This window comes from Dreissena polymorpha, chromosome 4, assembly GCF_020536995.1.
Source record: "Dreissena polymorpha isolate Duluth1 chromosome 4, UMN_Dpol_1.0, whole genome shotgun sequence".
In the NCBI taxonomy this organism is placed as follows: Eukaryota; Metazoa; Mollusca; class Bivalvia; order Myida; family Dreissenidae; genus Dreissena; species Dreissena polymorpha.
Window position 1 is genome coordinate 78,151,991 of NC_068358.1, and position 25,297 is coordinate 78,177,287.

At 36.8% G+C, this 25,297-nt stretch overlaps 2 protein-coding genes across 5 annotated transcripts in view; one reads left to right on the forward strand and one right to left on the reverse strand.

Annotated features, from left to right (window-relative positions):
• LOC127876245 (uncharacterized) overlaps positions 1 to 13,108 on the reverse strand; it is a 49,928-nt gene extending 36,820 nt beyond the window's left edge. Inside the window, exon 1 of the mRNA XM_052421321.1 lies at positions 12,976 to 13,108. The gene's annotated coding sequence lies outside the window, so the exon portion shown is untranslated. The remainder of the gene's footprint in view (positions 1 to 12,975) is intronic.
• A 68-nt stretch (positions 13,109 to 13,176) lies between these two features.
• The window catches only part of LOC127876244 (uncharacterized), a 66,273-nt gene continuing 54,152 nt past the window's right edge, over positions 13,177 to 25,297 (forward strand). The window contains exons 1-2 of one of the 4 annotated variants that reach the window (XM_052421316.1): positions 13,185 to 13,240; positions 18,179 to 18,325. The gene's annotated coding sequence lies outside the window, so the exon portion shown is untranslated. The other 3 variants (XM_052421315.1, XM_052421318.1, XM_052421317.1) reach the window with 3 other exon arrangements.

A 25,297-nucleotide genomic window follows, 5' to 3' on the forward strand; every position in this document is an offset into this window, starting at 1 on the left:
TACATGTGTCACAATTAATGCATATTAAATCTTAAAGTACTTTTGCGCGTTTGATCAAAAGTCGGCTCACTTCTCCCTAATAAAATTGGAAGGAGAAGTCACGTCTCCCTAAAATGTTGGGCTAGGATGATCCTTGTTAGGTACCTCATTTGCTTCTTCGTTAAACTTGGTTAATGACAGGAAGGATGTGAGATTCCCATTTTTGGCCCTGTGGTTTAAGCGATTATGATGTTATGTATGATGTAATGTAATTGGTTTCTAACAACTCATTCAAATTTATGAAAAAGCAAGTGGCTTTCCTTTTTATACGGTTGTGACTGTCCGGTTAGCGACGTGGTTTGTACACGCACTTTCCACCTTGGCGACACGGGTCCAATACCCGTTATCGGCAGCACGTGTGTTTGGTGGATGGTCACCATACTGAATATTTAGAGTATCCTGCGTGTACTCCGGGTTCTTCCCATTGTACGCAAAAATAGATATCTTTCAGAAAAAATACATAATTGAAATTACAATTCAATTAAAAAGTCGTTTCCAATTTCGTCAGATTAGTGGGTTAATTACTAAGGAATTCTGTAACGCATTTCAGATTTTAACATAATGCAACATCACGCACGGAACGACCTCATAATCATTTACACTTGGAGACACTTCTAACGCATCACTTTTCAATCTTGAATATCTCAGTTACGAGTAAAGATATTAATTTAAGATTTTACATACGATCATTTGACTACGTTCTATGCAAGCTCACGATAAAATCATTCATCCGTGACGATTGGACGCTTTAGCACGTGGGGTAGGTGTGGTTCTATATTTTAGCACGTGAAAATGTTGAAACGCGATTTAATTCTAGTTTTATTTCAATTTAATTATTTTAGGTGGGTTCTTACATAAGGAAAACATAACATTAATTTACAAAACAATATAGCTCGTATGAATATTCAGGAGCGCAATAGCGCACTTAACATTTTACAGGCTACCTTTCCCACTTGCTAAAGCGTCCGATCGTCAAGGATGAATGATTTTATTGTTAGCTTAAACATACTGTAGTCAAATCATCACATGTGCAATTTTAAATAAAAATATTCACTCATTACTGAGATATGTAAGTTTTAAAAGTGTTGCGTTAGAAATATCACCAAGTGTAGTAAAAGATGATATACATTTTATTCCAATTTAATTTCAATTTCATAATTCTAGGTAAGTTTTTACACAAGAACAACATAACATTAATTTAAGAAAAACATTATGGCTCGTATGAATATTCACGAGCGAAATTGCTCAATCGGCATGTTGCAAGCCGGTCAGTTATTAAGACGTGTAATTTTATGCGTTTTATTTTCACATTGTTATTATTTAATGTTGTACGAGTCTGCGAATTTGACTTTTGAAGTGACGTTTTTAATTTGTTAAGTTTTACATTTTGTTGCTTTTCAATTTCAATAAAATTTTCAGGAGTTATCAGATATGTGTTGAATTATTCTTGGTCCAAATTTCAACACAATCCGATCAAAATAAGGGAGCTATATTGATATGATTAAGTGATGCGTTAGAAGTGTCTCCAAGTGTATACACTCACTTGGGTTGAGAGGGGTTTGTCCGATTAAAGCATTGATTGATACGAGCGCTTCTCACATAGATGACCTAGGTTTGTTTCCTACCCGGGGCAAGGTGAGATTGACGACACGTTTTATTTAATCCCGGATTACTCCAGATTCCACTACAGCGCAAGACCACTTCAAATTAGAACACATCTGTATTTTATATACCTAGATAGATTCTTTATTTCCTCCATTCATGGAGAGCTTAACACATTTACACCAAGTATTTACATCATTAATATATACAAAAGATAATAATATATGTATAATAATATATGTACATGCATATAAACAACAATAGAGAGACGATTTTATAATTTGCAAACTCACAAACTAACAAACTAGTCTCAGCAATATGATTGCTAAATGATTATTCAGGCGATTGTCATCTGTAGTTGAAAGCGTCATTTCAAACAACGTTACGATTTGTTCTAATGGTGTCTTTCGTGTTAATTTTATAAAACACTGAAACCCCTTTTGGTAAATGACAGCATCCCAAAGTGATTCGCTTAATAGTGTCACGTAATCGGATGTACATTAGTGAAGATAAAACAAGTCTCTGATGTCTAAAATATTTCTTTTATTTTACTCTATTCCCTAACACCAAAATTGTACTATAATAATTCCAAAGTCAAAGTAAATAACATAACGTGTATAATTCCTAAGAGAAAGCGAGGTCCCGTCTGCCTATTTTGAGGATTATTTATACTGATCCCGTTGTGTATTCGCTTAATTCGTGACCCACGCCTGTCAACAAGTAATGGACGTCAATGTGTGTATCTTGACGTATATAGACAGATGATGTATGATCCCTACAGATTTTACACCGCCTGTAATCGCGGGCCCCTATGTAATTTGACAAGCCAATTTGTGTTCACAGGTGTATTCACACCTGGAACACGCATCGGAACGTCAGTCCTCTCGCTTAACGTATTTACCAACCATTTATATGCATTTTACGAGTCACGAATCTTGCTTAATGGATTTACTAATTGCCTATATGCATTTTGCGAGTCACGACCCCCATGTTTTTCTGTTAGTTACATCTCGCTGAAATATTTCTATCGACTTTTCATAAAGTAACATATTCATTATAACCCATTACATTACACATCTACATAATCAATTTCAAATTTCATTACACCCTACCCGAAGGTTCTATTTCCTAAATTAGTTTGTTTATACAACAATAACACGACAATAACAACACAATAATGTACAATGAGATAAATTCTATGATTATATATATTATATGTATACCCTACCCGAAAGTTCTATGACGTTACACAACTCACTCTTTCAAATGATTTTTTTCTATTATTATATATATTATATGTATACCCTACCCGAAGGTTCTATGAGATAAATTCTATTATTATATATATTATATGTACATTACGTTACACAACTCACTCTTTCAAATGAATTTTTTCTTATTTCATGATATGAAAAAATTACGATGATGTCAACAATTTAATCATGAGATCTGTACGAAGGTAAAATACTGTATAACTCTGAACCGACGAGATTCTAAAAATATTTCCTGTTATGAAATAATGATTTTTTTTGTTTTTTTTTTTTGTTTACCAAACTTGGTGATGTCTATTACTAAGTTTACGTCTTTTGCGTTCCAGTAGTATTTGTTTGTATCTCTGTATGTGTGGTAACTGATGTGATGCATGAATGAGGGCTATATCTGGTAATGTCAAATGTGTGAAACAAAATGTACATACACGTGTGTTGTTGAAAGTTCCCAAAAAGTAATGTGTACAAAGAGGTCAACGAGGTACATGGTTAATAAATGAAATATATAGTTATACAAATAAGGAAATGTTTATATCCGTTTCGTCAGTGGACAACACAGTTCTTGTATGTTGTTTTAGTGGACAATAAAGTTAGTGTAGCTGGGCGTCAGCGAACAATGTTGTTCTTGTAGAGTTGGCGTCAGCGGTTGATGTAGGTCTTGTAGACTGGGTGATATTGGACGATGGAGCTCCTGCAGACTGGGTGTCGGCAGACGATAAAGTTTGTGAAGTTTGGTGTCAGTGAACGATGTTGGTCTTGTAGAGTTGGCGCCCGCGGATGATGGGTTTCTGGTAGATTGGGCGGCAGCGTCCGGTAGAGTTCTTGTAGTTGTTGGTTTGACTCTGCGGTAGAATAACTCGTGGAATCAAAATCATCGTTAGATACAGTTCATGGTGTTGACATTAGTCTTGGTAAATTATATACAATGTGGCAATAACACATATTTCAAACGTTCGTTGCAGATTATACGAGTGTTCAACGCATCTTGGTTAACTATAGACAACATCCGAATAATACATGTTCCAAACATTCTTTGAAGATTATACGAGTGTTCAACACATATATACAGTCACAATAGATGAATACGGGTGATATATCGATCGATGTAGTAGTGCACTAAACAATTGTTCGTAGATTTTAGTTTTCAAGTATATCGTTCTGTTCGTTATTGACGATAGTAGGTAATATCCAGTAAACAGCCCATGGTGCTGTTTATGGTTCACAACTTGGTTGTTGACAAGTTGTTATCGCCAAGGATCATCCTGGTGTCGTCGTCTGGAAGGATTTGTTACCCTCGTAGAGACGGGTATAGGGATGACAGTGTTCTCGGTCGTTGTGGGGGTGCCGAGGGCTTTTTGACCTCAGACACGAGAGGTTCGTGCGCCACATCACAGGAAGCCACGCCCACATAACCCGGGGGACTGATTTCTCCCAGGTGCATATCATCGTTGGCAGATCGGAATTGGGTAATTATGGGACGATTAGATCGGGTCATACGTTTACATTTACAGTAAATAAGGAGTGCTGCACCAGAACTCAGAGCGGTCGCTACACCTATGATAATGTAACCCCATAATGGGAAGTCACCTGATGTCGTGTCAATGTCATTTAATTGTCTGATACTCTGCAGTTTTGTTATTAAAGCTTCCATAGGTATTTCTTTGATGTTTGATAGTTCATGAGGCATTTCGGTTTTAGTGAAATTAACGAGAGAGGTATGGAATGGTTTCCAAATGGAAGAACCCTTAAAGGTAGGTATGTCGAGTTTGTCGGTCTGAAGCCGGGTTTGACTGGAGTTAATGTACCAGGCATTTAATGTAAAGTATTCATTGTATGCGCGACAGTTTATGGGTACATTAACAATGTCTATGGGAGCGATAGCGCGAGCGGATATTTTATTTTGGGAATGATCTTGACATATCGTCACGAGGCGTAGGTCTTGTCTTGAGACTATCGCCCAGTTACCAGATCCTAAATATTTGGCATCAGGTAAGACGGTGTTAGGGTGTATGATCACCTTGCAATAATCCTTTATGTGCTGAGTGTTGTTAATCATAATGGCTATGACGCATAATTTAGACATGTCTACTTGGTAGAATGGGGATTGTACGTCACATGTACGTCGCGCTTGACAAGTTTTCAGTTCGTTATTTGTCAATAGGCAGTAGTGATTTCGCGCTTGATCAATCAAGAAGCCCTTAGTTTCCAGTTCGTATCTAGCGGACATGTTATAGTGGATCTTATTGTCATTGATAGTGTCGTTAATGGGTGAGTAGGGCATATCGAAATTGAATACTTCATATACCTCGAAAGAAGCTCCTATCTCGAGGAGAGGGATGTCCATTGTAATGATAATAGTAGTAGGTGACATTACGACGGTCGTTGAGGTAGATTTGTAATAATGCCATAGGTCGGTCTTGGGATTAGCTGGTAGTTGTAAATTATTAGGCACTTTTGTCGCAATGTCTAATAGTACGTCTTTCAGGTGAATAGGTGAAATAAGAGATGGAAAAAGTTTGCCAGTGCTGAGCATATTAAGTTGTCCTTTAAACGTTTCTAGATATAGTGATGCGTGGAAAACAGCCTGACGTAATTCATCAATCATGATCTTCAGGGAGTTGTAATTAACCGTATAATCTTGAACAGCATGGGTCATTGCCTGTAAACGTTCATGTGTGTGCATGATTTTGTCGTCAAGTTGTCTGAGGGTAGATATCAGAGTGTTAATGGAGTGGCGATTCTCAGTTATGTGTTGTTGGGTAACATTGAGAATAGATAAACTATTTTGTAACACATGGATAATAGTTTTTTGGCTTTCTTGAAGTTGATTAACGTGTGTTTGAATATTACGGATGTCAGAATCGTCAGCTGTGCCGAAAAGAAATTTAAAGAATCCGCCTAGGGGTAACAATGAGCGTTTCTGGGTATGACTGAGCGTTTTATAATCTAGATAGCTGTCAAGTACGTTGTCATGGTCAGAACGGATGTATTCGATTTCCGTATGGAGTTGTGCTAATGATTGTTCAAAGGCGTCTGTTTTTAAAAGTAGATCATTTCGTTTGAATTGGAACATCATGTCTTTCGTGGTATTTGTGATATCGTTTAGTCTTGTTTCAAGTTGGGTAAGAAATGTAGAGAAGACGTTGGTATCGAGAAGTAGGGCTATTTGCCAATGAGTTCTGGTCACAGACACTTCGTTAACTTTTTGAAATATAACATTTTCGTTAATCTCAAGTCCCCCGATCATGCGCAACGATAATATAAAAACAAATGATGGCAACATCATCTGAAATATTACAAAGAAGAAGTATATTATCCGATTTGGTTACTAACTAAATGCTATTCACATAACTTGAGGTCATTCAAACGTATAGACGTCAACGTTGCTCGTGTGGTCGTTACGGTAAATATTACATATGATCAGCTATTGCCTCTAGGCACGTGAAAATCACTTTCTTAATAGATTTATTAGATCTCTGACGTTGTCGTATGGATTTTCTTTTTTTGTGCTTAATAGCTATTTCATCAATTTGCATGTGATTATCGGTCGAATCGGTGTCCGATTGACGTGGGGGCGGATATTGTTGTTCAGCCCTATCGTATTGATGTGTGTCAGATTCGCTAGAGTTTGACGCATTGTATTTGAATTGTTTTTTCCGTAAATGTTTTTGCAATTCTGCTAAGGGGATGTCTTCCTCCTCGTCAGAATTGTCCCGAATTTGACGAGTTTGCCTAGTTATGATAGGTAACCCTTGTATTGACTTACTTAAATCACTATCAGACTCACTAGTTTCGGCAAAAGCTAAATTTGCTTTCCTTATGGGGCGTCCCATATTAGTATTTGATATAGGCCACTCATTTATATTAGCATGTCTTATTTGGTCAGCATGGACTTTAATAGTTGAGTTGTCTAATTGATTCTTTATTATGTATGTTAACGGTGATTTTTGTTCGATAATACGATAATATGGTCTCCATTTACTGTCTAATTTATTTGTACGGTGTAAGTTCTTATAGTAAACGGGGTCATTAATCTCGAATTTAATGTCTTTTGTATTTTTATTCGCATATTCGGCTTGTTTATCTTTAGATTTTTGAATTTGTGCACACACCTTTTTAAATGATTTGTGTTGTTCTTCTAATATTATTTTATGATAATCTTCGCCGTGATATTTACGCCTAGGTTTTAACAAATTGTCTATTGGTAGGATGGGGTCTCTGTTAAATACTAAAAAGAAAGGCGAATGTTTTGATGTTTCTGAATGGGAAAATCGCATAGCTGCCAAAGACATGTTTAAATGTAAATCCCATTGTTGTACGTTTTCTTGAACGCGTTTTGATAGTATATTGTTCATAGTCGAGTGAGAGCGTTCATTTTTACCGTTAGCTTCTGGGTGATATGTGGACGTTTTGACATGTTGGATATTCAGGGATTTTAATGTTTCTGTAAACGCCGTACTAGTAAACTCTTTACCATTATCGGTAATTATCCTTATGGGACATGAATGACGACAATAAATCTCGTTTACTAACAGGTGTATTACGCTATCGGATGACTTATCCGGCGACGGAAAAGCCTCTATATATCCTGAAAATTGATCCACGAAACATATTATATATCTATTTCCGGAAAGCGTTGTTGGGTATGGTCCGCATATATCTATGGAAACGACCGAGAAAGGGAATGGTGGTATTGCGGTTTCTGATGATACGGGAGCTTTAATTGCTTTCAAGTTTCTAGTTTGACAGACAATACATTTCGACACGTAATCATGCAATTCTTTGAACATTTTAGGCCAATAATATTTCTCTTTTATGGTATGAAAAAGTCTTTGAGAACCACCGTGTCCATTTTCGTCATGATATTGATTAATAATTAAACCTGTCAGGTGTTTAGGTACAAAAAGCCTAAAGGTAGGTTCTTCATCGACGCTCGATATATAGTATAATATCTCATCAACCATAATGAATTTTCCATCTTCTTGTTTGTTTAGTTTCCCTAATTTTAATCTCGTTTTAATCTCAGATATGTGTGGGTCTTTTCCTTGTTCAATTTCCATGTTACAATCGTTTATTTTATCGGGTTCGATTGTCTCGTTATTCATAACCGTTTGTGGAATCGTGCTATTATCAATTACTTGTCTGTGATCGATATGCGTAGAGTCAATTACATTAATTTCGCGCGCCTGGTTTTGTCTATTTATTTCCGAACTAATCGTATAATGTTTATCGTTAATATCTAATTCTATTTCCGTTTGTTCGTCTCGGTCATTCGTTATTTTGGTATTCGGTGGTCGGCTTAGAAAGTCGGCAATTATGTTCTTTTTTCCCGATATATACTCAATTTTGCAATTGTAACCTGCTATACTTAAGGCCCATAATTGTACTTTCTTGTTTTGCATCGGAGATTCAAGAAGGAATTTTAACGGGCGATGATCCGTTTTGATAACAAATTCGGCGTTGTGTAAATAATGGTGTAATTTATTTAGACTGTAAAATATGCTGTAACATTCTTTCTCAATAGTACTATATTTACATTGCGTTGGGTTTAATCGGTGTGATAGAAAGAATATCGGTTTTTCCCCTACATAATCTCCGGTTTCATTATCTCCGCATTTTTGAGTTAAACAAGATCCAATGCATTTATCTGAAGCATCTGTATACAGAATATAACCTTTATTCGGGTCCGGATAGGAAAGGTAAGGAATTTGCGTGAACGAGTCTTTTAATTGTAAGAAACTATCTTCACATTGTTTTGACCATGTAAATGGGACATTCTTTCTCGTGAGATTAATGAGAGGCTCTACTACTTCTGAATACGACGGACAGAATCTCCTATAAAATCCCGCTGCACCTAAGATAGATCGTACATCGCGTACGCACTTTGGTCTAGGGAATTGTCGGATCGCTTCTACTTTTAACGGATCTGGTCTTATACCGTTTTCATCTATAATGAAGCCTAGGTATCTAGTCTCCCTTTGTAAGAATTGACATTTTGATAGTTTAAGCTTTAGGTTATGCTTACTGAGACTTTGCAGTACTGTATCTACGTGTGATAAATGAGATTGTAAGTCAGGTGAAAATATTAGAATATCATCCAAATATGCTACGGCGAATCCTTCACAACCCTTAAGTACTTTATTAGCTAATTCTTGAAATATCGATCCCGCCCCAGACGCACCGAATGGCATAACGTTAAAGTGAAATAGACCCCTAAACCCTGAAGCAAAAGCCGTTTTTTTCTCTGTCTTCTTCTTTTATAGGTATTTGCCAATAACCCGATATTAAATCTAAACTGGTGAAATATTTACTTTTCCCTAATAACGCCAATATATCATCGATTAATGGTAATGGATATGCAATTGGTTTTGTAATTTTGTTAAGCTGTCTGAAATCGACGCAAAATCTTTTCTCTTCTTTTTGATCTTTATTTGAATCAAGGTTATTTTTCTTTTTGTCTACTAAAACAATAGGGAAACTCCACGGACTTCGCGATGGGCTTATTATGTTTGCCGCTAACATTTCGTCAATAGCTTTATCTATGAATACCTTATTGTTTAATGGTGTTCGATACGGTCTTAATTTAATGGGAGGATGGTCCCCTGTATCGATGTTAAATTCCATTGCTGTAGTTTGTGTTAGTTCTAAATTATTTCTTGCGAAGAGAGTTCTGTGTTTTAAGAGTATTGGAAGAATATTTTCTTTTTGATCTCCAGCGACATGTAAATCTGATAGAATCTCATCTTTAGACAAACCTGATTTGGGTGTATTGTTTTTGATAACGCTTTCGATAGAACATATTTCATTATCTTGGATAGATTGAAGTTGGCCTATGGGACAATTACGTCTTAGTCTAATCGTTTTATGGGTATTGTTTATAATTAGAATAGGGAATTTACGATCACGCGTTGTCTTGACTACTGAGTTAACGATTGTTAAACCGGGTTCGTTATCAAAGAAAGAGTTACTTATTCCAGTAAAGTCATAATTTTGATTTGAGCGTAAGCTGTTTTTTTTCGTCCTGGCAAGGAGTCTATATGCAGTTTGTGGTTTAAGAACGGTATGCCTAGTTAGCCTCGCTATTACCGAAAGGTGTACATCTTCTTCCAGAGGTACATAACAATCTTTTATTCTTAAACATCCTAGATCAAAGTATACACGGACACCGTTGTCTTGTAAAAAATCTCTCCCTAGTATTACGTTCCTATTAATGTTTTCAACGACAAAAAATGTATGTTCAATATATATACTCCCTATTTTAAATTTTAATTTTACATTCCCGCGAATGTATAGCGAGTTACCATCGACCGCTTTTAGATTAATTTTTGTCATTTTAAGTGGTGGTTTGTGTTTTAATAGATCATAAGCTCTTTTACTAATTACAGAAAGTTCTGCACCAGAATCTATCAAGCTCCTAAATTTACAATTTCCTATTGAAATGAGGCAAGAATTTGGGTTTCCACACAAAGCAATATTATACGTCTTTACGTTTCCGTCGTTACCATAGACCCCTTTTTGGTACGACGTTCCTAGTTTTTTTGATTAAGGTATGGTTTTCTTTGAGTACATTCTCTACTGAAGTGTCCCAATTTTCCACAATTCCAACAGTCTATTTTGTCTTTCCAATTTTTGTCATATTCGTTCTTACGTGCGTAATTGTTTTGACCTACCGCGTATGCATTTATTTCGTTTTTCCTACGTCTACAGTCTTGTATAACATGACCCTGTCTCTTGCAATACCTGCAAGTGTTTGATGGTCTCAAATGATCGATTTCCATGGGAACAGGTCTATTAAGTGGTGTTTGAACTTGATTATGACTCAAATGTGACCTTAATTCGAATCTTGCTCTTACATTTTGTTCGGCTAATGCGGAATTGACTGCTAACGCTAAAGTAGTTGGATTTTCTCGCATTAATTTAAGGCGTAAATAATCATGTCTCAGGCCGTCAATGAAAGTTCCAATTAACTGACTTTCGATCATCTCGAGGTTATCCTCAACATTTTCATACGCTTCACTAGATAAAGACAGAAGTCGTTCCGCGAATAATTGGACATTTTCGTCGGGTTTTTGTTTGAGTGTTTTTAAGAGAGCGAGAGCATAATGAGGGTCCTGGATTTCTGCGAATCTTATTTTAAGCTCATTTTTTAAGGTTGCCCATGACTCATCAGGAAAATCAGTCAAATACCTCTGAATGTAATCGCTAACAAGTCCCCTACTAGATTGGTAAGCTACTAACTTCAATTGATCCCCCGCCAAACGTGAAAGTACCCCATATTTCTCTATGTTTTTGATCCAATTTTTGTATTCTTTAGGATTTCCGTCATAAGTTTGAATTACTTGTGAGACGCTTTGAGTTCCGATAGCATTTGTTACTCCTCTAATTTGTTCGCTTAAATTTTGAAAGAATTGTGGAATTGCTTGATCTGCCATCTTAGATAATTAACCATAGGAAAATAAGTCAGTCACTCACCGAATATTTGCCCGTTCGTTGTGGAGGTCCGGCACGTCTTCTTCCCTCTGGCCCGTGAAAGAAGTGGTACTTCTGGTTGATCCTGTGTCACCGCGCACCAGTTAAACACGTGTCACGTAATCGGATGTACATTAGTGAAGATAAAACAAGTCTCTGATGTCTAAAATATTTCTTTTATTTTACTCTATTCCCTAACACCAAAATTGTACTATAATAATTCCAAAGTCAAAGTAAATAACATAACGTGTATAATTCCTAAGAGAAAGCGAGGTCCCGTCTGCCTATTTTGAGGATTATTTATACTGATCCCGTTGTGTATTCGCTTAATTCGTGACCCACGCCTGTCAACAAGTAATGGACGTCAATGTGTGTATCTTGACGTATATAGACAGATGATGTATGATCCCTACAGATTTTACACCGCCTGTAATCGCGGGCCCCTATGTAATTTGACAAGCCAATTTGTGTTCACAGGTGTATTCACACCTGGAACACGCATCGGAACGTCAGTCCTCTCGCTTAACGTATTTACCAACCATTTATATGCATTTTACGAGTCACGAATCTTGCTTAATGGATTTACTAATTGCCTATATGCATTTTGCGAGTCACGACCCCCATGTTTTTCTGTTAGTTACATCTCGCTGAAATATTTCTATCGACTTTTCATAAAGTAACATATTCATTATAACCCATTACATTACACATCTACATAATCAATTTCAAATTTCATTACACCCTACCCGAAGGTTCTATTTCCTAAATTAGTTTGTTTATACAACAATAACACGACAATAACAACACAATAATGTACAATGAGATAAATTCTATGATTATATATATTATATGTATACCCTACCCGAAAGTTCTATGACGTTACACAACTCACTCTTTCAAATGATTTTTTTCTATTATTATATATATTATATGTATACCCTACCCGAAGGTTCTATGAGATAAATTCTATTATTATATATATTATATGTACATTACGTTACAATAGTTTTTTTGAGAGTAAACTTTTGAGATAACTTTTGTCCGGGGAAGTAAATGTACGGGAGAGCTTTTGTCAGTGGTAGTAAAATCGTTTTAAAGCGTCCCTGTCAAAATTAACGGGTGGACAAATGTCCAGTTAACTTGTAGTCCTTCACCCAAGTTGATAAATTTTGGTCCTTCGTGGCTTTAACCAAACATAAATACATTGGGTCTATAACAAGTTTACGAGCATTTTAGATCTACGTTAAATATATGTACATTGTATTTGCACATTTAAGTACCTATTGGGATAATAATGATATCGGTCCTTAAAAACGACAACAATACACTTTTTCTCGTCCCCTGCAATCATACAATTATGCCCATAGTGCCCCCTGTGTCCTGCAACAATACCCTTAAACCAGCTTTACAAATGCGCGACAAGATATCATTTTCCACTGCGAATCTGTCATCTTGAAGTGCACTGAGTAAATTGTCAGCCTAAAATGCCCCGGAGTTATCAGTGCCACAAACGTTGCTGGTTTTGTATAAGCAGGACTTATCGAATACGGGTCACCTCACATGCATAGAACATTATCCATTTCAATCTGAAACTAACGTTATATAAAGTACAGTACATAAGATTTGGGTCAGCTGTGTAGAAGCCAAGATCCCCCTACCCGCTACAAGGCACAGCTTATGAGGTAATATCTGCGAGTTTTGTATGTCATGTCTTCCTTTGTATGGACTTTGGTAGCCAGTCACGCGCCCTTATTTTGTTGAAAAAATTAACCAATCAAATAAGTAGAAAGAGCAGAGCAGCCAATCAAAAGCAAGCAGATTTGGAATGGACTTGTTCGGACAAACGCGGCTGAAACAAAAAGGTCCCGGAACTAAACAACTATGCTGATTCTGTGATCATGAATATTATGAATTGTATTTGTTTATCAAGTTTTGTTTTTTATAATTTAATCATTATTTGATTGTCTAGTACCCGTATATCTTGTTCCTGATAAATCAACTAAAGCTGTATAAAAGTCGGGTGAAGACGGTTTCGGATGCTAAAAGTGGGGTACGACTAAAATACGTATATGACTCATACCCGCGGATATGACTGAAAAGTGCGGATATGAACAGCTTTTTAAATGTATTTTCCATTATTTTTGTTATATGAAAATCGTTCGTTGAAAAAAATACACATCGCCCTAGTTCTTCTTGAATGCTCTGAGCTAGTTCTGGCTACCATAACTTTAAATGTCGCTTTTTATGATTTTTGACTGGTGCGACTTTATAGTTATGGACCAACTCTACTAGGAAAGTCAACCAGAAATTCCAGAAAAGTTGACAGTTAGCAAAGACCTGTCCAAAACAGCTTTTAAATGCAGTTATTGGCCCAAATCAACAACTTGATCGGAAAGATTAACATTTTACACATTTAACTGATATATTCTTTCACAAAAAACTATCTTAAACATTTAAAATTTATCTTTTCTGCTCTAACATATTGAGAAAAACAGCGATGTGACAGACTTTCTTGAAATGCGAATCTCTTGAGATTTCACGGTCATATGACATTATTTCTATTTTTAGTAACATACCATGTGCTCAAGTGTTTTAAAATTCAGAATGAAGTTGTTAATCACAAATAATAGATTTCAGAAAACGAAAGTAATGTTAACAATTTCAGCATAAAATGTCAAGGTCGATCTGAAAGTATCCAAATGAAAACTCATCACGTGACAAAGCAACAATGGCGTCAAATTTGTGAATTTCAAACTGATGAGAGTTATTTTCATCTATTGTAAGAGGCATTTGAAACATTTGAACCTTATAATATTCCCCGATGCAGTAATTTATATTCACTCACCAATATATGTAGAAATGTATCCAAGAAAATGAGCTTTCTTTGATTTATAGCGTGACATAAATATGTCACGACTCTGGTTGACTTTCCATACGGGGTTGGCTTCAGCGTACAGGTCTGTCAATACTATATTAACTGTACGCTGAAGTTTCTTTAGCTAGCTCTGAGCTTTTATGAGTACATACGTACAGCTCCGAGGGTCAATAGCTGGGAGTTGGATTATAGCAACTACACGTCGCCCATGTGTAATGTTACGATCGAATTAATTTAAAAGCATTTTTCATTGGCATTTTAATTTCAGTTACTCCAATTTCATATCCGCGAATATGAACAACCAGTCAGAACACCGCTTTTATTAAAATGCTTAATTTTGAGACAGTCTTAACAGATTTTTTATCAAATATTGTGAATTTTTAATTCAACAGTGATTGATTCTTCAAAAAACTGCAAAAAAACGCGTAAATATGGCTTATATTCGTTAGTGTTTTATCCAGGCCGTTTTAGCGTGGCGCGGCGCCACGCCGCTTTTTTGAAGCGCCTCGCTGCCCCTTTCAAAGCAAATCAGCGCCACACTGCCCTTTTCAAAGGCCGCCGCCCTGTTTTCCACCGTGCGCGACCTTATTGATAACATCTTAATTGCCTCTTAACCAAGCTTCTAAGCCAATTTTTATCAGCGAAGATTCGCGCGGTTGTGAATACGTCATGCGTGAATAACCATGTGTCAATATCAATCGATAATTTCAGTGGCTTTGTAACACCAATCGGTCCGGATACAATCGTGCACAGTTAAATAGGAGACTTGATGAAAACCTCGATGTTATTCACATGGAAATTGTGCATTTCATGCATAATTCAGTTATATCAAAACATTTATTTTTACGCGTAATTAAATTTAAAAAAAAACACCAGTTGTATCTGTAAAATATTGATTTGATTTAAATTTAATGCAAAACAGTTTTAAGTTAATAAAAATTAATTTAAAACAGGGCTTGCACTAAGCGGCGTACGGCCGTATATTACGCCCGATAATTGTTTCCATACGCCGATTACAAAACCCCATGACGTCCACTGTACTTCCTGAAAATTGGCCATACGCCGAAAATAGCAACCCGTGACATATTAAAGCTGTCGATTAAAATAACGCTCCGCCTCCTATCCAATACAATTGGCGCAGGCTCATATTAAAGATGTCGATTAAAATAACGCTCCGCCTCCTATCCAATACAATTGGCGCAGGCTCACAGTAGATGTGTGTTGATGAATTGTAGCAGACGACAATCTTAACACGTTTGCTGTTCACGGTTAGGCAGACCGCGCTTAATTGGAGCACGTGCTTGTTTATTGTCACGATGTTTTGATTACAATAACGTGTGAATGTCGGCAAAGAAGTTGATACCCCGTCTTGGACCCTGTTTGGCCAAAAGTTGTTAATTGTTGTAACAGTAGTAGGCCTGCACCATTGGTTCAATTAAGAACATTATGACCCGTCTGTAACTTGTCAAAATATGTTAATTGGCAAACACAGATATGAATTTTACAAAAATATTGAACTTGTACCACTTATCATTCGTGTTTAGAATGTCGCAACGTACGCTTTCCGATTTTGGCATTCCACTTTCGACAAAAACGTAAATTAGAAATTGATGCAAATTGCATTGTAAGCAAGAAAAGTTTATATCAAAGACCAATTAATGTGTATTGAATTAATTGACAATGAACAAAAGACAGTACGGCGCCGTTCCTAGTTACACTTTTTGCGAAATAAAATGTACACAATACAACACGAGGTCATGAAAACAATGTCATTACGCAGAACTTTCTGACTATTCAACAAAGTGTTAGTGTTTGTGAATCTCCATTTAAGATGCATATAAAGGACTTGTTTGTGCAATGTGTTTAACGTTTTAAATATAAATAATTGTTTAAGAGGGTAACTCATTTAACAGTATTCTAAGACTTCTTTGAAAAGCTATAGTTTGTATAAGATATATATCCTATGGTGTTTAATCTTGTTTTTTGTTACTACATGAAAATATAAAACACATAATAAAATATACATTCTGGATTTTGTTGGTTTAATTATTCAACAATAAATCTCAAAACTATACATACAATGTTTGTGTGTAACAAAGCTTGTTATTAAGTCACTATACAGATATATGTGTGCCCTTTTTATGGATGTCGCGCGCTAAAGTGCCCTTTTTTGAAATTTTGCACCACGCCCTTTTTCCTTCCTGTATAAAACACTATTCGTTCATATTGGCACTTTTCGTTCATATCCGCGGATATGATTCATATATTCATTTTAGACATACCACTAAAAGTGCGCTTTATTTTATTAATACAAGACGAATAACAGAAGACCAATAGCCAGAACAACCAATCTTAAAAGTTAACAAATAGAGCGAACATATTTTTATAAACAACTGGACGACTTAATTTGCATAAAGGTTCAAATAAAAAATATGAATAGCTATTGAAGGTTTTTGTTGAGTCGTGTTTTTAGATTTTGCTTGAAACTGCAATCAATTAATACAACAATGAACATTAGCACATAATGCAGTGTGTTGGGCACAAAGTTTATACAAAAATAGGTTAAAATTATAATTCATCATTAAACTTCTACAAACATTTCCTCCTTTACAAATGTTTTATTTATAAGTATTTTTCATGTGACAGCATCTGTAGACATTTTTGTCAGAAAACATTAACCTCCCATGCAATGTCAGTTGTAAGACTATTTATAGGATGCAACAAGAACCCACAACTTAATAAGGACCTTACTTGCAAGATGGCAGTTTGACACAATCGATTATTTTGTTGTTTACAAACCATTAACTTTTTTTTAAGCAACAAATATGTAGACCAAAGGTTTAAAAATTATATTTATAATGAGCTATAACACTTTAATGAAATTAACCACGCCACGACTCAACAAGGATATAGCATACAAATTCAATCGATAACTGTATGGATAATTCTAATCTGTAGAAATTAACAAATAATCAATCGTCCAATTTACAAAAATAATGTTGAAATTACAAAATATTTAATGCTTTTGAATTTTGGTTGGCTTACACCACTTAATATTACTTCAATTACGTATTTTATGTCTATAGTATGTACATTGTATTGATCTGAATAATATATATATATATATATATATATATATATATATATATATATATATATATATATATATATATATATATATATATGGTGGACTAACCAGTTATCGAACACCTAAGGAATTACGTTAAATTACGTTAAAATTGAAACACTTAAAATAACAAAAACATTTTGTTTTAACAAATTACAAACAGTTCAATCATTTAATAACAGAGGTGTCAAAGTTCAGGATTATTCTTGAAATCAGGATTTTGGCCAATAAGGACCAATTTTGATATTGATATAAATCGGAGGATTTTTTTTCTGGAATTTTAAGATTATTGTCACAAAATGTCATCTTAAACTCAAATTATTTTACTTTGAAATATTGTTTACAAAGTTATATGCAATAGTTAACAAAGTTACATGAATTATTAACCCTTTTTTGCTCTGGCCCCCAAACGATAGGCTTATTTTCAAGATTTTAGATTTTGGCCAATTGACACCCCTGAATAACTTATCTGTAAAGTTTTCCAGCAAATATCCTTCAACAATCATAATGATTCCCTGGTTATTGTCACCTCTAGCAGACAAAACAAAATTGCGGCCGATGTAAAAATGACCTATTACCGGACAGTTCATAAATACTACTCCAGTATATACAAAGTCACATGACTATCACGTGACCCGGACTCAGCGAAAAAATCTGCTTCTGCTGCAATCAACATTGCAAAAGGAAATATGCTTTTTGGTGTTTAAATGCACGTTTTGATAAATGCATTAAAAAAAAAAAAATAGCAAAAAACACATGTTGAAACAGCAGTAAATGCATTCCTTTAACCTGTTTTAGGTGCATTTGTTTCAAGCTAAGTAGGCAAGTGGGTCATGGACTTCATGTACGACCGTTTCTTTATCGATGTGACCTCATGCGCACTTTTGCGCATGGGCATACAGAACCAAAACAAAACGGCCGATAATAGGTGCTGTTCGATAACAGGTACTTCAAAGATATATATATATATATATATATATATATATAATCTTAGTGACATATATATGAATATATATAATCTTAGTGAATTGCAACATCAGTGTCTTAACTTTCAAATAATGTAACAATTCTGATAATTTGAATGTCCATAAACATTAAAAACACTAGCGCAAGGTTTTAATAAAATTATCAAAAAGGTTGATTTCTTTATATTGAAAGTTTCCAAATATATGTTGCAATAATCCAACTCTCAGCTATCAGTATTTTTTTTCACTTATAGGGGAATGGCGGCGGGGCCCGTCCAAAGGGGAAAAAATGCGTCGTTTTTTAGGAAAAGGGGAAAATTAAAAATTCACTCTTTTATATGTAATGATATTTATTATATGAATACACATGTTTGTATGAATATAATATTCACAGCAGAATGTCTCTGTCCTTTTTTCTGAAATATATATCAATGATTTTTTCAACATTAGTTTCAGACAGTTCAGCCTTCATGCACAGTCTCAGTTTTCTTAGCCATTTTGAGTCGAATTGAGTTTTTTTTTAATCGATTAAATGGCAAATTTGAGCATTTTTTATCAATAAAATGGACCAAATTGGAATGTTTTTATCAACAAATATTGACACATTATAGTTACATCAGGCATTTTCCTGGCCATTTTGGGAGAAAAATGCAATTCATGTGAAAAGTCCACTGATTTGGAAATAACTAATCTAATTTAATATAACACTGTAATAATTAATAATCATATAAATTATAGTAAAATACTTTGTTTGTTATTTTTGAAGTAAATACAGGTACTATGTTGTTACATATATGTAAGGTTGATTGAACTCAATCGAATCCCCCCCCCCCCCCCTCTATGTCTGTAATATGTTACACTTGAGAATAACGGTCATCTGTCTATGTCGGCCTAGTATATTTTTTCACTCCAAAAGCAATATTTCACCGATGTATAGTGATCACAAGTCAATTGTTTCAAGGTGTGAAACGTAAACACCATGTTAAACTATGTTCAATTTCCAGGGGAAAAGCTAACACCACAAATAATCAGCAAGTCCCGAAAACGGGGATTTTTTTGTGATTGTTTCAATGAAAATGCTTTTTATGCCCCCTTTTGAAGTAAAGGGGGTATATAGTTTTCGCACTGTCCATCTGTCAGTCTGTCTGTCAGTCTGTCACACTTTTCGTGTCTGCTCTTTAATTCAAATAGTTTTCATCCGATCTTCACCAAACTTGGTCAGACGTTGTATGGAGACAATATCTAGGTCAATGTTGAATATGGGTCATGCCCGGTCAAAAACTAGGTCATGGGATCACTTAGTGCATTTCAAGGATTTAGCATGGTGTTTGCTGTCTAATTCATCATCGTGTTTCCGGCAGCCATTTTGAGCAGAGATAACAGTCATTGAAATTCAGATTTAAATCTACAAGCAAGTCGGGCTAGTACTATGGGAATTTGAACAAGCCCGAGTCAGATTTTACTAGCCCAAACATTTTTGTTAAAAATGCAGATAAACATAACATAAAACATTCAAAGAAGCATTCATTTATTCAATCTTTAGAATACAATACAAATCTCATATTAATTTCATCTTCATCCAAGTTAGCTTCCTCGTCATCTGAGCCAGCCTCTTTCGGATCCTGAAATAAGAAGAAATTAATTTCACACACAGATTCCAATCAAATCACAATTATAAATATATACATAAAGTTTAGGTAAAAAATTAGCAGAAATGTATCCCATATATCCATGTGAAAGAGAGAGCAAACCTGAACCACCAGAAAATATATAAGCAATTAAGTTCCAGGTTATTCTACAAAACGCCAGTTGACAAATGCGTCAATCACAGTTACCTCAGATTCGCATTCCTCAACGACGTACTTGAATGACAACTGTTCGGCCATTACTCTCTGTGTCCCGGACGCAACGCAAAACATTTATTTTACATACTAGTTATCCAGGAACCACAAAACCATGCGCTTTATGCGCAGTAATCCAATTATCGGCTGATTGCCCAGCACATGTGTGCAGTGTGTTAAAACATAAGCGGCTGTTGATTTAAGCGGCTCAAAACTTTGTTTACAAATATTGAAAATGAAAGTGGAACTTGTTTTATGTTTAATGAATTGTACAAGCACGTCGGGCTTGTAATAGTGGATTTCCTACAAGCCCGAAAGAAAAAATACTAGTTTTTTGCTGTCGGACTAGTGCGAATTTCGAGGACTGGATAAAATTTGTAAACAAAGATTAACCGCCATTTCAAAGTAAATCAAAGAGACCAGACGAACCAGAGAGGCATACCAATACATCAACATCTACCCACTACACTGCACTGTCCCTTGCCCGTCCATTGATTCTTTTTTTTGTTTTTTCGTAAATTTCTAAAAACTTGTAGCATTTCGGACGTCATTTGGTATTCGGAATTATTTTTGGCTTTTTCAACTTATAAATTAAAAATTACCAAATGACTAATTAACCACCTTTATTTACTTATCACGTATTGTGAACTGTGTCAATTAAAAATCACTGTGATATACACATACATTACATCTAGGATTTCCATTAAACTAGCGTTATTAGCTCATCTATTTTTTGAAAAAAAATTATGAGCTATTGTCATCACCTTGGCGTCGGCGTTGGCGTTGGCGTTGGCGTTGGCGTTGGCGTTGGCGTCGGCGTCCGGTTAAGTTTTGCGTTTAGGTCCACTTTTCTCAGAAAGTATCAATGCTATTGCATTCAAACTTGGTACACTTACTTACTATCATGAGGGGACTAGGCAGGCAAAGTTAGATAACTCTGGCGTGCATTTTGACAGAATTATGTGCCCTTTTTGTACTTAAAAAATTGCAAATTTTGGTTAAGTTTTGCGTTTAGTTCCACTTTTCTCAGTAAGTATCAATGCTATTGCATTCAAACTTGGTACACTTACTTACTATCATGAGGGGACTGGGCAGGCAAAGTTAGATAACTCTGGCATGCATTTTGACAGAATTATGTGCCCTTTTTATACTTAGAAAATTGACAATTTTGGTTAAGTTTTGTGTTTAGGTCCATTTTATTCCTTAAGCATCAAAGCTATTGCTTTCATACTTGCAACACTTACTAACTATCATAAGGGGACTGTGCAGGCAAAGTAATGTAACTCTGACTGGCATTTTGACAGAATTATGTGCCCTTTTTATACTTAGAAAATTGAAAATTTGATTAAGTTTTGTGTTTAGGTCCACTTTATTCCTACAGTATCAAAGCTATTGCTTTCATACTTGCAAGATTTATGAACTATCATAAGGGGACGGTGCAGGCAAAGTTATGTAACTCTGACTGGCATTTGGACGGAATTATGGGCCCTTTATACTTAGAAAATTGAAAATTTGGTTAAGATTTATGTTTTGGTCACTTTACCCCTAAAGTATCATAGATATTGCTTTCATACTTGGAACACTCACAAACTATCATAAGGGTACAGTAAAAGGACAAGTTGCATAACTCTGGTTGTCATTGTTACGGAATTATGGCCCTTTTTTGACTTAGTAACTTTTAATATATGGTTAAATTTTGTGTTTCGATCCACTCGAAGTATCAAGGCTATTGCTTTCAAACTTCAAATACTTACATGCTATCATGAGGTTACTGTACCTGGCAACTTGAATTTTACTTTGACCTTTGAATGACCTTGACTCTCAAGGTCAAATTATTAAATTTTGCTAAAATTGCCATAACTTCTTTATTTATGATTAGATTTGATTGATACTTTGATGAAACTACTCTTACCTGACATACCACAATAGACTTCACCCAAACCATCCCCCGTGCCCTCCCCCCCCCTCCCCCCCCTCCCCCCCCCCCCCCTAATTTTTTTTTTTTTTTTTTTTTTTATAAGATCATCTCACAAATGACCACCACACCCTCACACTATACCCCCACCCCACCCCCCCCACCCCCCCCCCCAAATTTTTTTTTTGATTTTTTTTTTTTTTTTTTTTTTTTTTTTTAAGATCATCTCACAAATTATCACCACACCCTCACACTATACCCCCCCCCCCCCCCGATTTTTTTTTTTTTTTTTTTTTTTTTTCGCTTTTTTGGAAGATAATGTAATAAATGTCCACAACCCCACACTATACACCCCTCTTCACTCCACTCCTCCCTCCTTTGTGATTGAAAATGAGAGTCCCTTCACCTTTAAAAAGAAAATAGATGAGCGGTCTGCACCCGCAAGGCGGTGCTCTTGTTTTTTTTTTTTTTTTCATTTCTTCAAAATGTCGACTCGCAAAAGAACATCTTACAACCCATCCAAGGGGCAGTGTCAAAACCTGACCCCTTTACTAGGGGAGGCACGTTCAGGGTCGGATAGGCATCGCCTATCACACAACACCATGCCCTTTAAGTGCCTCCTCCAGTCAGTTGGAAGTGTAGGCCCCATTATGTCTTTCTTCACTATTTTTCAACTGGCCTCGTGTTTGGCTAGGGAGCTCCCTGGACTCGTTGAGCGGACTGTGCCTCTTGCGTCGGGTTGCATTTTACTGCAGCTCAAGTCCGCTCAGGCGCTTGCTACCCTTCTCTCTAGGGGGACTTTCCACCTTGGCAGCGTTGCAGTCCGGGCCTTATCACCCTCAAACATGAGGTCAGTTTCAGGTTTCATAGCAGGGATCCCAGAAAGTCAGGAACTTATGGAACTTCAAAGAAATCTTGTATTTAGCCCTGCGATTCCCCTTTCCGAACTCTCCATAACCAACTTGGAAAGGGTTGACCCCTATTGCCCCGCGCCCCCTGGCTTTCCAAGACTGGTCAAAATAACTTTCCTTACATCTATCCCAGTCCCTATCAAAATCCTTGTGAAGGGCATGAATATTGCCCTTGACATTCGTCCCTGCCCGGTCCAACCTGCCCAGTGTTTTAACTGCCAGGGTTTCGGGCACATAGCCAGCAGGGGTAAATGCTCCAGTATCATTACCTGTTGCCGCTGCGTCGGATCTACTTGCCAGAGAAGGTGCACCAGCAAAACACGTTGGTGCTCCAACTGTGGCGGCCCGCACTCCGCTTCCTACCAGGGGTGCCCCTCCTATAAGAAGGCTGTCACCTTAGCCACCTTCGCTCATTTTTATGGGGTCACCTGGTCCGAGGCGGAGAGCAGGCTATTTACGCCTAACACTGCGAGCCACAGCCTGGGCGCCCGTAACACAATCAACACAACCGGTTCCAAGTCATCACCCAAACATGCCTCTACCGGTAGTATCACGCCCCAAACCGAGAGGTCATGTCTTTTAGTTGAGGGGTTAGTGGTTAAGAGTACCCCCTCCCCCCCAAGGTTACTTTAGTGGAACTGGTATCCAAACACACACCCAATAACGCACCACCCCCCCCCCCTGTATCACCTATCCAGGGGGATCCACCCACTCAGAGACGCCCTCCTGTGGCTACCAGGGGGTCCTCCCCGTCCACCACGTTGACTGACGGTGCTAGCGACACCACCTGTAGTGGTCCTACACTGTCGGACGACTCTATGTTTGATGTGAAGGGGAGAGACTCTCTGGTGTCAGTGCACTCCAGTATATTGGAGAACCTTTCTATCTCTGGTGTCTGTGAAATAGAGGAGGAACCCCGAGTTAGTGTCCCCCCTAACCGTCCCAGAATGGTCGACTCCCAGACATCCCCAATGAGCTCCCCTACCGACAACACCAGCAGACGTAACTCGTTTGCTGGAGACTCATTTATTAAAATCAAGGATCAGCCAGCAACAGGTCCCACATATACAGGAAAATATATCTCAGCGAGCTGGCGGATCTGGTTGCTGAGATAATAAAGGACCAGAAAAGGCCCACTGGGAGTCTTGTTATATCTTACATCTATAACAAAATTGATTCTCGATTCAAAAATTGCAGAGAATCAATAACAAAGGTCATCCCCCCTGATAAACCCCTAACTAATAAAATCCATTCTGGAACTGGGGATCCTCCAATAGTAGCAGATCCAGGATGGCCCCCCCCCCCCCCCCCCCCCCCCCCCCGGCCAGCTGTTTCCTCCCCGTTAAAAACAAACATGTTCGGCTTGCCAGGACCCTCGCGAAACTCGAAGGGGCCTGTGCAGGCCACAAACTAAGAGTTAAATCTTCTCATCACTCATTAAATCAGATTAAACGCAAGTTAATTTCGCACCACTATGGACAGTAACCTGCAAATCATTTCATTCAATGTTGGTGGTCTTTCCGCCAACAAATTTACAGAATTAAAATATTTTATTGACTGTAACCCTAATACCCATATCTTATGTTTACAGGAGACCAAATTATCAAATAGTACTGTAAAACAAATACCTGGGTATAACTGTGAATTTAAGAATTATGTTACTTTAAACCATAATATAGCCGGTGGCCTTGCCATATATATTAAAAACACAATTATGAACACCTGGGAGTGAACAACCAATTTAAATCTGATGGTAGCACTGCTATTGAGGCATTAGCAATTAAATTGGTTATTGACAAGAACCGGCCTCTTATCCTGGTCAATTTATATTCAAGAGGATGTGATCTTGAAACTTTGAACGGCCTCTTTAAGGAATTAAGGACCATTAAAGGACCCTTTGATGTAATATTCACAGGCGACTTTAATGCACATCACCCTGCTTGGGGTTCCATCAATTCAGATGCAGAAGGTCGGGCTGTAATAGAATGGTTGGACGAGCAAGATCTTATACTGCTCAATGACGGTTCTCCAACCAGACTTAACCCCACTGGTTTAAACTCCCACATTGACCTTACTGCTGTTAATGCCAGGATAGCAAGTGCGTCTGCATGGGCAACTGTTAAAGATACCATGGGATCTGATCACCTCCCGCAACAGGTTACCCTGCTCAACTATATTGCACAAGGAACTGAGGCTCAATGCTCAGGAGAGCAAAAGTTTTTATTGGAAACAGCTAATTGGGCTCAGTTTAGGGACCTCTGCTCAGATCTCTCCCTTGCAGATGT